Source organism: Oryx dammah, unplaced genomic scaffold (genome assembly GCF_014754425.2).
Source record: "Oryx dammah isolate SB20612 unplaced genomic scaffold, SCBI_Odam_1.1 HiC_scaffold_2, whole genome shotgun sequence".
Lineage (NCBI taxonomy): Eukaryota > Metazoa > Chordata > Mammalia > Artiodactyla > Bovidae > Oryx > Oryx dammah.
This window is the reverse complement of record NW_024070186.1, coordinates 26530658-26544501: the sequence shown is the minus strand read 5'-3', so window position 1 is coordinate 26544501 and position 13844 is coordinate 26530658. Positions and strand designations below refer to the sequence as shown.

Genomic DNA, 13844 nt, shown 5'->3' with positions numbered 1-13844 from the left:
GTCAGAACAAGAAAAACAAATGTCATATATTAATGCATATATATGGAATCTAGAAAAATGGTACTGATGAACCTATTTCTCAGACATAGAAAACAGCCTTATGGACACAACAAGGCAAGGAGAGAGTGGGAAGAATTGAGAGAGTAGCATTGAAACATATACATTACCATGTGTAAACTGATGCTTTTAAACTGTAGTGCTGGAGAAACTCTTGAGAGTCCCTTGGACTGCAAGGAGATGAAACCAGTCAGTCCTAAAGGAAATCAACCTGAATATTCATTGGAAGGACTGATGCTGAAGCTGAAGCTCCAATATGCTGGCCACCTGATGTGAAGAACTGACTCATTGGGAAAGAGCTTGATGGTGGGAAAGATGGAAGGCAGGAGGAGAAGGGGATGACAGAGGATGAGATGGTTGGATGGCATCACTGACTTGATGGACATGAGTTTGAGCAAGCTGTGGGAGTTGGTGAAGGACAGGAAAGCCTGGCATGCTGTAGTCCATGGGGTCACAAAGAGTAGGGGAAGAGGTCTGGCGCTGTTTTAACTTCTGCTCCATTCTGAGCGATGGGCCCTTTCTCATAGGCCCTCGGTGGCAGCCTGTTACACACAACAGCCTTGGCACGGTGGGGCTTAGGGAGTGAGGAAGTCACACCTAGGGCACCCACGCAAAGTGTGGCAGCTGACTCTGGAGCCCAGATGGCCAGTGGGCCTGGTCCCCACCCTGCAATCCCCAGAATACTGCAGATGGGAAGTGTTTCCATCAATGAATGGGTAATCTTCAAAGAAAAATAAATGATATTCTCAGAGAGCTTCCACAGGGAGAAAATCTTTGTGGAAAATGAAGAACTATTGGGGAGAGCATCTCCCCACTTCCACATCTGTGAAATGAGAGCTTGCCCAGCCTAACTGGATTAAACAAGAAAGGAGGGCGGTGTGGCCAGGACATGTAAGTCGCAGCAGCCCCGTCCCTCTAACAGACATGGCAAAGGAGGGCCAAGCAGGTGGGGACTTGCCCAAGGTCACACAGAGGACAGGGAGGGGGGAGAGAGTCAGCAGGGGGGGCCTGTGGCCCAGGACCCTCCCCACTCTCCTGCCGGTCCTCTGAGGACGGGAGTGAGGACTGAGGGGCCCTGAGCCCCCCTGAGGCCAGTTGCTGCTGGCCCCAGACCCTGCCTGGGCCCTCTCCTCCTTCCTTCCACACAGGGGCTCTCCCACCCTCCACCCAGCTCTCCTATCCACACACACCAGCCCCAAGTAGGAAGAAAGCCCCTGTTAAGTGCTTATGAGAATGGTTATTTTGTGGAAGCGCCAAGTGACCTGCTCCCGCTCCCCCTTTTCCATCCCTCTAGCTGCCCTCAGTTTGAGCCCAGAAGTAAAACAAAGGCTTTGTTTCTTTATTTTGATTTCCTCTTTAAAATCTCAAACATGCAGGAAACACCCACCCAGCCCCAGATAAGCGGAAAGGAGCCCCGTGGGCGGGCAGGGCGGGGGTCACCATGTCTTAGCACCCCAGGAGCACCAGCAGGGCAAGGGGGTGGGGGGGGCTGACTTCCTCTTCTAGAAGAAAATGGGTGTGAGTGAGCCTGTGTGTGGAGCCTAGGCCTTCCTTACTCTGACACCAGGGGAATCTCAACCTGAGGAATGCGGGTTGGGAGGGACCACTCAGAAGACATATCTCATAGAAGTTTTTTTTTTTTTTTAACATATGCCCCCAAGGCTTTGGGACCGCGGTTCCACCCTTTTCCATCATCTCCGGTTACAATAAAGCAGGCATTGAAAGAACATGATGGATGCTATTTTGGGCTGCCAAGCCTCCTTGTGAGAGAATGGTACTCCCCAAGAGAGATGCGTTTGCCTCTGCCTCTCCCTTGGGACCTCCATTCCCAGTGGAATTAAAATACAAAGGAGTGAGTTTGGGGTCATCTAAAAAGTGGAATTTTCAAGGTGTGTTAAAAGTTCTAACAGCTAAAAAAGAAGAAAAAACAGAACTGAATTAAAACAAATTTTGCCCTTGAAATGAATATATAATGCTTTGGGGAGGCAAGAACCTGTCCCCAGGTTCCCCCAGAATGTTCAGCTCTAAGGGGAAGATGGGTCTTCCCAGCTCCAGCACCTCTTCGGCTATCTCCACACAGGACCACATGCTTACAAATATTTTTACTTTTAATCTGGGTAGTTAGGATTCAAGCGACATCCTAACATAGAGTATGTATAGCAGATTCTTTAAAAACAATTTTTTTTAAAACTTACGGTTTCTGCCATACATCAACATGAATCAGCCATAGGTATACATATGACCCTCCCTCTTGAACCTCCCTCCCTCCTCCCATCCCATCCCATTCCTCTAGGTTGTCACAGAGCACAAGTGTGAGTTACCTGCATCATACAGCAAATTCCCAATGGCTATCTATTTTACATATGGTAATATATGTCTCCATGCTACTCTTTCCCTTCTCTTCCCCACACTGGGTCTACAAGTCTGTTTTCTATATCTGAGTCTCCATTGCTGCCCTGCAAACAGGTTCATCAGTACCATCTTTTTAGATTCTACATATATGCATTAACATATGATATTTGTTTTTCTCTTTCTGGCTTACTTCTTAGGCTCTAACTTTATCTACCTCATTCATTAGAACTGACTCAAATGCATTCCTTTTTATGGCTGAGTAATAAATGGCAACCCACTCCAGTGTTCTTGCCTGGAGAATCCCAGGGACGGGGGAGCCTGGTGGGCTGCCATCTATGGGGTCGCACAGAGTCGGACACGACTAAAGTGACTTAGCAACATACCCTGAGAAGACCATAACTGTAAAAGATGCATGTATCCCAATGTTCATTGCAGCAGTTTTTACAATAGCTAGAACATGGAAGCAACCCAGAGGGCCATCAACAGATGAATAGATAAAGAAGCTGTGGTACATATATATAATGAAATATTACTTAGCAGATTCTTTTTAAACCAAAACTTTTCTTTAAAAAGTAGGCCATCAACAGAATATGTATGTGTATTCTCACATAAACAAATAGTTATCAGGTTTAGAACAGACTTAACTGCCTTTATTGGCACAGCCTCTGACCATTTCTATTGTAAGAGAAATCCCAACAAAGCAGATCCTTCTGAGGTCTTTGGGGTCCTAGCCTTTGCCAGCTTCTGCAGCATCTCCATTGAGTCAAGGGAAAGGATGTAGACAGTGTTATCCTTTGTTGGCAAGTCAGGGACAGAAAACATTTCAACTCATTCTCACCACTTAGTAAAGAAAACCTGGGGGCCACCTCAGGCCCCTGTGTTCTATCACAAAACTAACTGAAATCTCTGTCCCCAACGGTGACTCCTTGAAAAGCCAATCTGCTTGGGGAATGCAAGGCTTTTCCAGGTTTTTAAATCTTTCCTGCATAGCTTTACAAGTGGTGCTTTGCTAACTGTCTTAACTCAAGCCTAAACTACATGCAAATAGGCCACGTCAGGTTCCAGCTCAGTCAGCCGGGGTGGAAGAAGGAGCCTGCAGAGTTGGGTGAGAAACCATCTCCTGTCGTCATGGAGAGCTGCCCCCTCTGCAGCTGGAATGCTTGGCAGAGAGGAGGACCCAGGACCAGGCACACGGGAGCGTTGTTTCCAGGAAAGGGAGAGCTGGCAAGGCTGCGGTCGTGTTGTTCAGTTGCTCATTCGTATCTGACTCTTCGTGACCCCATGAACTGGAACACGCCAGGCTTCCTGTCCTTCACTATCTCCCTGAGTTTGCTCAAACTCATGTCCGCTGAAACTGTGATGCCATCCAACTATCTCATCCTCTGTTGCCCGCTTCTCCTCCTGCCTTCAATCTTTCCCAGCATCAGGCTCTTTTCCCAAGGCCATGTCAGGGTACCATATCAGACTCCACCTTCCTTCCTTCAAAGCAGTCCTGCACTTTAGAACATAAAATGCATTTTGCTCAAGGTTTTGAAGATGAGCAGCTTAACAAACTGTCATCTAATTAGAAAAAGAAAATTGTTTTTTTTCCTCTCTTTTCCAAATATTTACATTTACTATCTGAATCACAGTTTGGTTTGGGCAGCTGCGACTAAATGGTGCGCCACAGTCTGGCCTGAAACCACAATGGTCAAGGCAGGTGTGTATGTGGGTGGAGGAACTTTTTGAAAGAGGTTAAATCCCAAGATGCACACTTATCTCTCCCCAGTGTGAGTTCAGGCAGCAAAAAGATCTACTGACAACCTCGATGGAGAACCAGGTGGTTATTCATTGAATTTGCTGGGGATGTGGAGCTAAGAGAGCCAAGACGTGGAAACTTGGGAGCGGGGCTCTGAAAGTCAGTTGGAGGCTGAGGGCAGGCCCAGCCAGCCAGGTCTCCTGAGCAGGGACATGCTGAAGCCCTGCCAGCGTGGAAGGGATCAAGGGCAGACAAAAGGGTCCCATCTGCTCAACTTGGGTAATGGATACATGGTGTTTGTTATATATCATCCTTTGTATTTTATATCTTTGAAAATTACAAAATATGTCAAGTTCGCAAATGATGCAGGGCTTCCTGGTTGACCAGAGGATTAACGGAAATTAGGGGAAAACTGCCACCATCTAGGGTCCCTCTGCCTCTCTTGTCAACCAGCCGCACCTGTACCTCCATGGTTGCTGTCGCTTCACAGCATCCCTGTGTGTGAACTGCTCTGTCCCCTCTCCCCATGAGCCCTCTACTCCACTCCAGCACTGCCTATATCTGGCCAGACCCCCATGAGCCACGCCCCAGGAGCACTGAGAGAGAAGGGGGGTGTCATCAGAATGACCAAAGTTATCTATCAGTCCTGGGAGCAGCACTGTGTTACAGGTGGAGCATGCCCTCCGGGACCAAACAGACCTTGGTGAGACTCCTTCCAGGCTCTGCTCCTCTCAGCCCATGGCCATGGGGGTGACTACCACTCTGAGTTCCTGTTTCCACATCTGTAAAGGGCCAACAGCAAAACTGTTGTGAGGCTTAGAGAGGGCCAGTGCAGAGCCTCTAGTCCGGTCCAGCCCGGAGGGAGGGTGGACATCCAGAGAGACTATCTCCAAGCCACGTCATCTGAGGAGGAGTTGGAGAATGCAAGGCTGCTCATGCTGGAGAAAAGCTTGACTGCCAAGGTTCATGAGGCACAGATCCAGTGGGACAGGTTAAGGTGAGAAAGGAAAGAACTTTGCAAGGATGAGTGAATCTCCAATGGGTAAACTGATTTGAGGGGCAGCAACCTCCCTGCCTCTAGAAGGGCCCAGCTAAGATCTGCTCCTCAAAGGCTGCACAAATTTTCCCAGCCTCTACTCAAGGGCCCATTTGGGCCAAAATGTCTACTACTGAACTATTACTGGCTTAATCTTTACCTTAAAAATCAGCATAGTTTTTAACTTAAAATCCTTAGTTAGCCTTAATGTGAGCAAAACAGCCATTAAAAAAAATAGGTTTGATGTCATACCTTTATTTTTAAAATACACATAAATAAGTATGTATGTAACTACTAAAATATGTCCTGCCTAAAAACCATTTACCTCACCACTATGAGAAATATGCTCTCCTAGATCTGAATTGAGACTAAATATGCTCCAGGGGCCCCTTCCTGGTCTGTGATTCTGTTATCTAAAGGCTGCCTGAATACTGATAATGCTCTTAGTTCTTAACCACCCTTTCTGGTCTCCCAAGCATGTTCTCATCTGTGTATTTCATCTAATCCCCATGACAGCCCTGAGGGTGAGCTAGAGAAGTCACAGATGGAGCCTGAGCCCCTGCAGCCCAGGATGTTCCCAAGGCTCTATGGATAGGGTCACAGAGGGCCCGAATCGGAGCTGAGGACTTCCATCCCCTGCCACCTCCTGCTATTACCACATGCTGAACAGCCAAATCCCTTCCTGTACTCTCCAAAATCTCATTAGGAACACAACCCACATCCAAATCATGATGTTTATCCATCTAGGTGGCCAGATGCCAGCTCTGTAGATGAAAATGTGCCCCTCTGAGCAAGTCACCTTATAACCAATGGTAACCCACATTGTCATTTGGCCACCTGGCCATCAGCAGTTTCCACTGACTAAAGTGAAGTGAAGTGAAGTCACTCAGTCGTGTCCGACTCTTTGCGATCCCGTGGACTGTAGCCCACCAGGCTCCTCCGTCCATGGGATTCTCCAGGCAAGAGTACTGGAGTGGGTTGCCAATTCCTTCTCCTAGGGATCTTCCTGACCCAGGGATCGAACCCAGGTCTCCCTCATCGTAGGCAGACGCTTTAACCTCTGAGCCACCAGGGAAGCCCCTGACTAAAGCTATCAAAAATACTAAAGGAAAGACTTTCCTGGTGGTCCAGTGGCTGAGACTCCACTCTTCCGACGCAGGGGACCCAAGTTCAATCCCTGGTCAGGGAACTAGATCCCACATGCTGCAACTAAGAGTTCATACACCACAACTAAAGATCCTGCATGCCACAGCGAAGATGCAACACAGCCAAATAAATATTTTAAAAAACATGAAAGGACAATGATAGGGACATTTAAAAGGTAAATACACACTGCTACTTCATGACCCCTACAATGCGGATGACTGCAGAAAGCTGTCTTGGATCATGCCAGCGGGCAACAGACCTTGGGCTTGGTGGTGAGGCTCAGTAGATGGCCAGGGGTGGGGAGTTGGAACACGCAGCACCAGCCTCATTATGGCAGCAAGAATGCTACCTGGAAGACTAGAGATGGGCACCAAGGGATGCACAGCAGCCACCAAGGCGTGCAGTGCGGATGTCCCTCTGGCCTTGACAACGTCGTCTGTTGTCTGAAGAGGGGATAGCAGCACTATGCTCTCAGAGTTCCACAAGACAGATCTGCTGGCTGACTGCATAGACTTCCTCTCATGGCTGAGGATTATGCCGGTCCAGCTCCGCCACGACAGCCTGCTGGCCTGGCTGGGAGGTCAGAGCCTCTGAGCAGGTCCTCAGTGAACAGTAGTGAAGCAGGGAATCTAGCCTGGGATCCAGGGCTCATTTTCAGAGATCCACAAATCTCCCAAACTGTATGCCTAACTTCATACATCCAAGCAATGTTTCTCTGGGCATCTCACTGGCATATTAAAGAGGTAGTGGCCCAAGAAGGTAAAAACCATTGCTCTGAACACTCAGCCTTCTTGGCTGCCTGTCCTATGCAAGAACTTGCTGGAAATGGCACTAATATCCCATCCCTGTACAGAGACTTCACCAGAGTTGAGAGCATCTTTGGGAGATCTAAACTCTGCTTAATCCACTACTACTTGGGTTTTGTTATTTGCAGTCAGAAGCATCCTTCTTTTCTCCCATCCCCAGACAAAGGTAACTATACCTTCTAGCTAGTCAGATACCTGCCCCAGGCCTGGTAGGTGTGGAGCCTTTGGAACTCAATGCACACTTTTTGGATGCTTAAGAACATCCCAACTTTGCACAAGAATGTGTTCCTATATAGTTCACATGCTTGTGTTTTGTGCAAACTACATGATATTCATGAGCAGGTATGCTTCCAAGTGCTTCCAGGGAGGCATAGTCCTTATGGGGCATTTCACTGGGAGACAGTGATGACACCAGATGTGAAATATAAAATGGAGGTCATACTTCCCCAAGAAGTTACTTGATCCAGCAGGCTGGTCAACTTGTGAATCGAGCTGATATTAAACCCAGGCACTCCAGGAACTGGTTCAGTCCATCAGAGCCCAGAAGTCTTCCCTGGTTCCACGTGATCACTCAAGCTCAGGAGCCAACCCCAGGGATAATGGACTTGTCTCTCTCTAAGCAACTCAGATCAACCGAAAGTGTGAAATACCTGTGGTTAGAGCTAATAAAAGTTATACCTGTCACAAAGACAACTTAGGCACATGAAAACATAAGTGGTGGCAAATACACACAGAGCTGGCAGCCCTGGACAACTGTCACTTGCCTCACCAGTGTTCAGCAGAGGGCCTTGACCGCCCCCCTCCCATAAGGAAACACTGAAGTAGGCGGGTAAGGGGCAGTTTCTGCTAGAGCTCCTGGCTTACACAACACCCACCCCACCCCCATAGAGGCTAGCAGACCCTGTAGCTTCCAAAACTCCAGAGCATCAAAGCTTCAAACCTCCTGACCTAGCAGAGAAAGGACAAACTACACCCTAATCTACAGACAGAGAAGCTAACTAGCTGCTAGGAATGAGAAGAGACTGAGGGTCAAAATCATGACCCAAAACATTTTCAGTCCCCTAGTCAGCAGGGAAATGCGATTTATAGGAAATTGGGAGATTTACAAAAATGTTAGCCAGCTCAAGTTTCTTTCCTGGGAAGAGAAGCAGGAGCAACTCTAAGAATTGTCATGGTGAAAATGCTTTGTTTGCTGCAAAGCCCCTGACACGTGTCAGTTATTAATAACAGCAGCTCACCACCCCACACTTGAACCAACCAGTGAAAGGCAATGGAGTCAAAGCCTCACAGAGGCTGCACCTCGGGCCATGAAGCCAGGGCAGCCAGACCCTCCCCAGAGGGGCTGGAGAGCTGAGGGTCTACACGGACCCTAGATAGGATCTTGGGCAAGTTACTGACTCTTTCTAGCCCCTGTTCCCCATCTGCATGGGGGTAATAAGAAGACCCTTCTGGAGTCTCGTCAAATGATGAGCAAGCATATACACGTCAAGTGCCTGGTCTGTGAAAGCCCTGCTGGCAGCTATTATTACAGTGGAGCTTCGGGGCTTTTTGGTCAGATTTCTTCATCATTCCTGCTATGAGGAAGGTCACTCTTTTGAGGCTACAGATCTGAGCCTTGTCAGTTACCCTCTCTGGTCAGGTCCAGGACACAGTGTGAGTCTTGGAGGGACAAGAACCATTCTAGCCCAAAGAGGTTTACTAGGAGTAGGGGCTGGTGGGGAAAGGAGGGACAATCCCAGAGCGCAGGGATCAGGGCCCGTATGAAGTGGCCCTTGTCTGCCTCTCCAGACTGGCCTCTGGCCCCAGCCAGCACAGACCTCAGCTCCAGCCACAGAGTCTATCTGGGTGTCCAGTGCCCATGCTCTGCCAGGCATCACCTCCCTTAGGAGGCCTTCCCTGACCCTCCACGCTGTCTGTTCCCACAGCCCCTGTGCTCCCCTGATCCCAGAACCGACACACAGGGCTCACTTTGCACCCCTACCTTCCCCGTGGCACAGGATCTGGCACTGTGCCCCACACGCAGTGGGCGCCCCTGCAGATCCCATTCAATGAATGAGCCGGGGCCCTGGTGGTGACCAGAGCCCCGAGCCCCGTGGCGCCGCAAAAGACTGTTAATGCAGCAGTCTGCTTTTTATCATTCAGACAAATTTGACAATTCTCTCGGCAGATCCCTGCCCTCGTTAACGCCCTTCTAAAAATATAAACAGCCACCACCAACCCTTCCCCATCCCACTCGAGACCCGCCGCCCACTCCCCGCGGCTTCTCGCCAGAGGAAAAAGGAACCCAAGGGCGGTTACCATGAAACGGGCTTTTTAGGTGGTGAGCAGGCCCATCTCACTGGGGTCCCGATCGTCGCCGACTTCTCGATCGCACACAGTTACGCTGGAGCCTGAGATGGGGGCAAAAGGCCAGTCCCCAAGCGCCGTCCTCCGGCCCGGCCCGGGGCGGCCACACCTCCCGCCCGGAACAAAGCGCCCGGCCGGTCCCCTCCCTCCCAGCCCGCCCCGACCTCTCACCGCGCACTCCAGCCCAGCTTGGCTCCGGCCTCAGGCCACCTCCTCCATGCCCGCGCCAACCAGAAGACAGCGCCGCGCCCTCCGGGCCCCGCGGCGGCCGGACTGACGGCTTTGGGCCCGCGGCCTGCCGGCCGCTTCGGCCGGTCCCCGCCCCGGCGCCTCCTTAAAGCGACCGCGCAGCCGGCGCGCGCCCCAGCCTAGCGCCTGGCGAGCCGCGCATTCCTTATATTGCAACAGCGCCTGCTAAAAATAGAGCGCCGCCCTCGTAGGCGCTGGGGGGGCCGGGCCCGGCGCTGCGACCCTGCCACCCCCGCGGGCCCCAGACTCCCAGGACGCGCGGCTCACGAGGTTTGTGCCACCTGCGCCGAGCTCCCGGGACCCAGCAGGGCACGCGTACCGGGCCTCCCCCGCGGTCCCGCGCACTTACCCGGGTCGGACCACTGGCGCCCGGGAGCTGGCTTTAAGGTGGACGCCGAGTGGGAATTCGCCCGGGCCTCTTTAAGAGCCTCTGCGCTCCAGCCTTTAAATCTCCGCTCCCGCCCGGCCAACTTCGGAGCCTACAGACGCCTCCCCTGTCCTAGGCGATCCCAGGCCGCCACCTTAACCGCATTCCCTTCGAATCCCGCGCCGTGTTTCTTCCTAGATCCAGTCCCCAGCGTCGCTTCCCGAAGGCCCTCTCGATGCCGGTTCTTGAGCCTAAAGTTCGTTCAGACGGAGGCGACGGACGGGGACAGGCGACACTCGCGATTCATTTCATTTTTTCAGTTCCGCTGACTCCTCTCCATCGGCATCATTTTCCCCTGATTTTAAAAACTGAGATATAATTCACACACCAAAAAATTCCAGCTTTTAAAGTGGGCAATAGTTTTTAATATATTCACAAAGTTGTGCAACCATCACTATTACCTAGTTCCAGATTATTTTCATAACACTACCTCCCCTTTAAAAAAAAAAAAAAGGAGAAGAAAAGAACCCATTTACAGTTACTCCCTATTCCCTCCTCCTACCGGCTGCTGGAAACCACTAATCTACTTTCTGTCTCTATGGATTTGCCTACTCAGGACATTTCATGAAAGTGGAATCATGCATGTGGTCTTTTGTGACCCAGCTTCCTTCACTTCACAGGATTTTTTCAAGGTTCATCAACGTTGCAGCATGTAGCAATGCTTCATTCCCTTTTGTGATTGAATAGATTGGGCTGTGTGGACACACTACATTTTATCTTTGACCAGCTGATGGACAAAGATGGTTTGTACTTTGGGGCTATTATGAATAAAATTGCTATGAACATTCATGTACAAGTCTTTGTATGAACTTATGTTTTCATTTCTCTTGGATATATACCTAGGAGTAGAATTGTGGATCATATGCTATGTTTGACATTTTGAGGAACCCCCAAACTGGTTTCCAAAGCAGCTGCTATTTTACATTTGACCAACCGTGTATGAGTGTTCTACATCTTCACATCCTCACCAACAATTGTTATCATCTGTCTTTTTGATTATAGCCATCCTAGTAGTGGGGATGGGGGAGTGGTATCTCACTGTAGTTTTGATTACCAGTGTCCTTTTAATGTCCTGTTAATGTCGACCATTTTTAAAGTCTTTATTGAATTTGTTACCATATTGCTTCTGTTTTATGTTTTTATTTTATTTTTGTTCTTGAGGTATGTGAGATCTTAGCTCCCCAACCAGGGATCAAACCCACACCATCTGCATTGGAAGGTGAAGTCAACCACTGGACCACTAGTGAAGTCTCCTATCAGTATCATTTTTGAGGATGTTCTTTTTGTAGACAGACCTTAATGATAACTTGGAACCAGCTTTACACATCTGATAAACCCATCTGGAACCCATCCTGTTATTATTTTCAAAGTTTCACCCACCACCCCAGGCCTTTGCTACCCTGAGTCCTTCATGCTGTACTGTGGCACAGGGTTTCAGTTGGCACCCAGGTACCCAAGCCACCATTTATTTGGAAAACTCAGCAGTGGCCACAGGACTGGAAAAGGTCAGTTTTCATTCCAATCCCAAAGAAAGGCAATGCCAAAGAATGCTCAAACTATCGCACAGTTGCACTCATCTCACATGCTAGTAAAGTAATGCTCAAAATTCTCCAAGCCAGGCTTCAGCAATACATGAACCGTGAACTTCCAGATGTTCAAGCTGGTTTTAGAAAAGGCAGAGGAACCAGAGATCAAATTGCCAACATCCGCGGGACCATGGAAAAAGCAAGAGAGTTCCAGAAAAACATATATTTCTGCCTTTGACTGTGTGGATCACAGTAAACTGTGGAAAATTCTGAAAGAGATGGGAATACCAGACCACCTGACCTGCCTCTTGAGAAACCTATATGCAGGTCAGGAAGCAACAGTTAGAAGTGGACATGGAACAACAGACTGGTTCCAAATAGGAAAAGGAGTGTGTCAAGGCTGTATATTGTCAACCTGCTTATTTAACTTCTATGCAGAGTACATCATGAGAAACGCTGGGCTGGAAGAAGCACAAGCTGGAATCAAGATTGCTGGGAGAAATATCAATAACCTCAGATATGCAGATGACACCACCCTTATGGCAGAAAGTGAAGAGGAACTAAAAAGCTTCTTGATGAAAGTGAAAGAGGAGAGTGAAAAAGTTGGCTTAAAGCTCAACATTCAGAAAACGAAGATCATGGCATCTGGTCCCATCACTTCATGGGTAATAGATGGGGAAGTGGAAACAGTGTCAGAATTTATTTTGGGGGGCTCCAAAATCACTGCAGATGGTGACTGCAGCCATGAAATTAAAAGACGCTTACTCCTTGGAAGAAAAGTTCTGACCAACCTAGACAGCATATTGAAAAGCAGAGATATTACTTTGCCAACAAAGCTCCGTCTAGTCAAGGTTATGGTTTTTCCAGTAGTCATGTATGAATGTGAGAGTTGGACTGTGAAGAAAGCTGAGCACCGAAGAATTGATACTTTTGAACTGTGGTGTTGGAGAAGACTCTTGAGAATCCCTTGGACTGCAAGGAGATCCAACCGGTCCATTCTGAAGGAGATCAGCCCTGGGATTTCTTTGGAGGGAATGATGCTGAAGCTGAAACTCCATTACTTTGGCCACCTCATACGAAGAGTTGACTCATTGGAAAAGACTCTGATGCTGGGAGGGTTTGGGGGCAGGAGGAGAAGGGGACGACAGAGGATGAGATGGCTGGATGACATCACTGACTTGATGGATGTGAGTCTGAGTGAACTCTGGGAGTTGGTGATAGACAGGGAAGCATGGTGTGCTGCGATTCATGGGATTGCAAAGAGTCGGACAGGACTGAGTGACTGAACTGAATTGAACTGATTGTGTCCCCTGCACCCACCCCCACCTGCTGTCCTGAAGGCCCTGTGGATCCTCCGAGTCCCCATGGCAGTGGGGGAGGGTTTGAATGCCATCAAGACTATTGCATCTTGGGAGGGAATGAAAGACCCAATTGAGGAGGGGGCTTGAGGGACAGCTGTTTGTCTTGACAGTCTAGTCTTGCCCTGGGACCTGCCTCTTCCCCTGCCCCTTCCATTTACCACAGGCCTTGGAGACCTGGGTTCGATCCCTGGGTTGGGAAGATCTCCTGGAGAAGGAAATGGCAACCCACTCCAGTATTCTTGCCTGGAGAATCCCACGGACGGAGGAGCCTGGTGGGCTACAGTCCATGGGGTCGCAAAGTGTCGGACATGACTGAGCGACTTCACTTCACTTCACTTCACTTTTGGGGGAGAAGGCAGGGGTCTGTGTGTCCTGGTTTGCAAAGGAGTCAAAGGTTTGTCTTTTTAAAATTTTTTTATATTTAAATATTTATTTTATTTATATTTCTTTCTTTGTTTGCACAAGGTCTTAGTCACAGCACATGGGATCTTTGATCTTTGTTGGGGCAGGTGAACTTTTAGTTATAGCGTGTGGGATCTAGTTCCCTGACCAGGGATCAAAACTGGGCCCCCTGCAATGGGAATGTGGAGTCTTAGCCACTGGACCACCAGGAAAGTCCCTCAAAGGTTTGTCTTTATACCACTTTCATACACAAATCTTTAATAACCTGTTTCCCTTTAAAATGGAACCTAACCAGTTAGTACTAACACACAAGTACCTGGATCTCTCTAAGGGTGAGATTAGACACTACAGGTTGACACTGGAGTCCCACTACAGGGCACTTGTCCCACTTGGGCTGC

At 49.1% G+C, this 13844-nt stretch overlaps 1 protein-coding gene across 5 annotated transcripts in view; it reads right to left on the bottom strand.

Moving 5' to 3' along the window:
* The window catches only part of MRAS (muscle RAS oncogene homolog), a 69050-nt gene extending 58452 nt beyond the window's left edge, over positions 1-10598 (bottom strand). Inside the window, exons 1-2 of one of the 5 annotated variants that reach the window (XM_040233647.1) lie at positions 9653-9967; positions 9434-9525 (exon numbers count right to left, since the gene is read on the bottom strand). The gene's annotated coding sequence lies outside the window, so the exon portion shown is untranslated. Of the gene's footprint in view, positions 1-9433; positions 9592-9645; positions 9968-10079 lie in introns of those variants that run through there. The other 4 variants (XM_040233671.1, XM_040233656.1, XM_040233664.1 and 1 more) reach the window with 4 other exon arrangements.
* Between the last annotated feature and the right edge of the window lie 3246 nt (positions 10599-13844).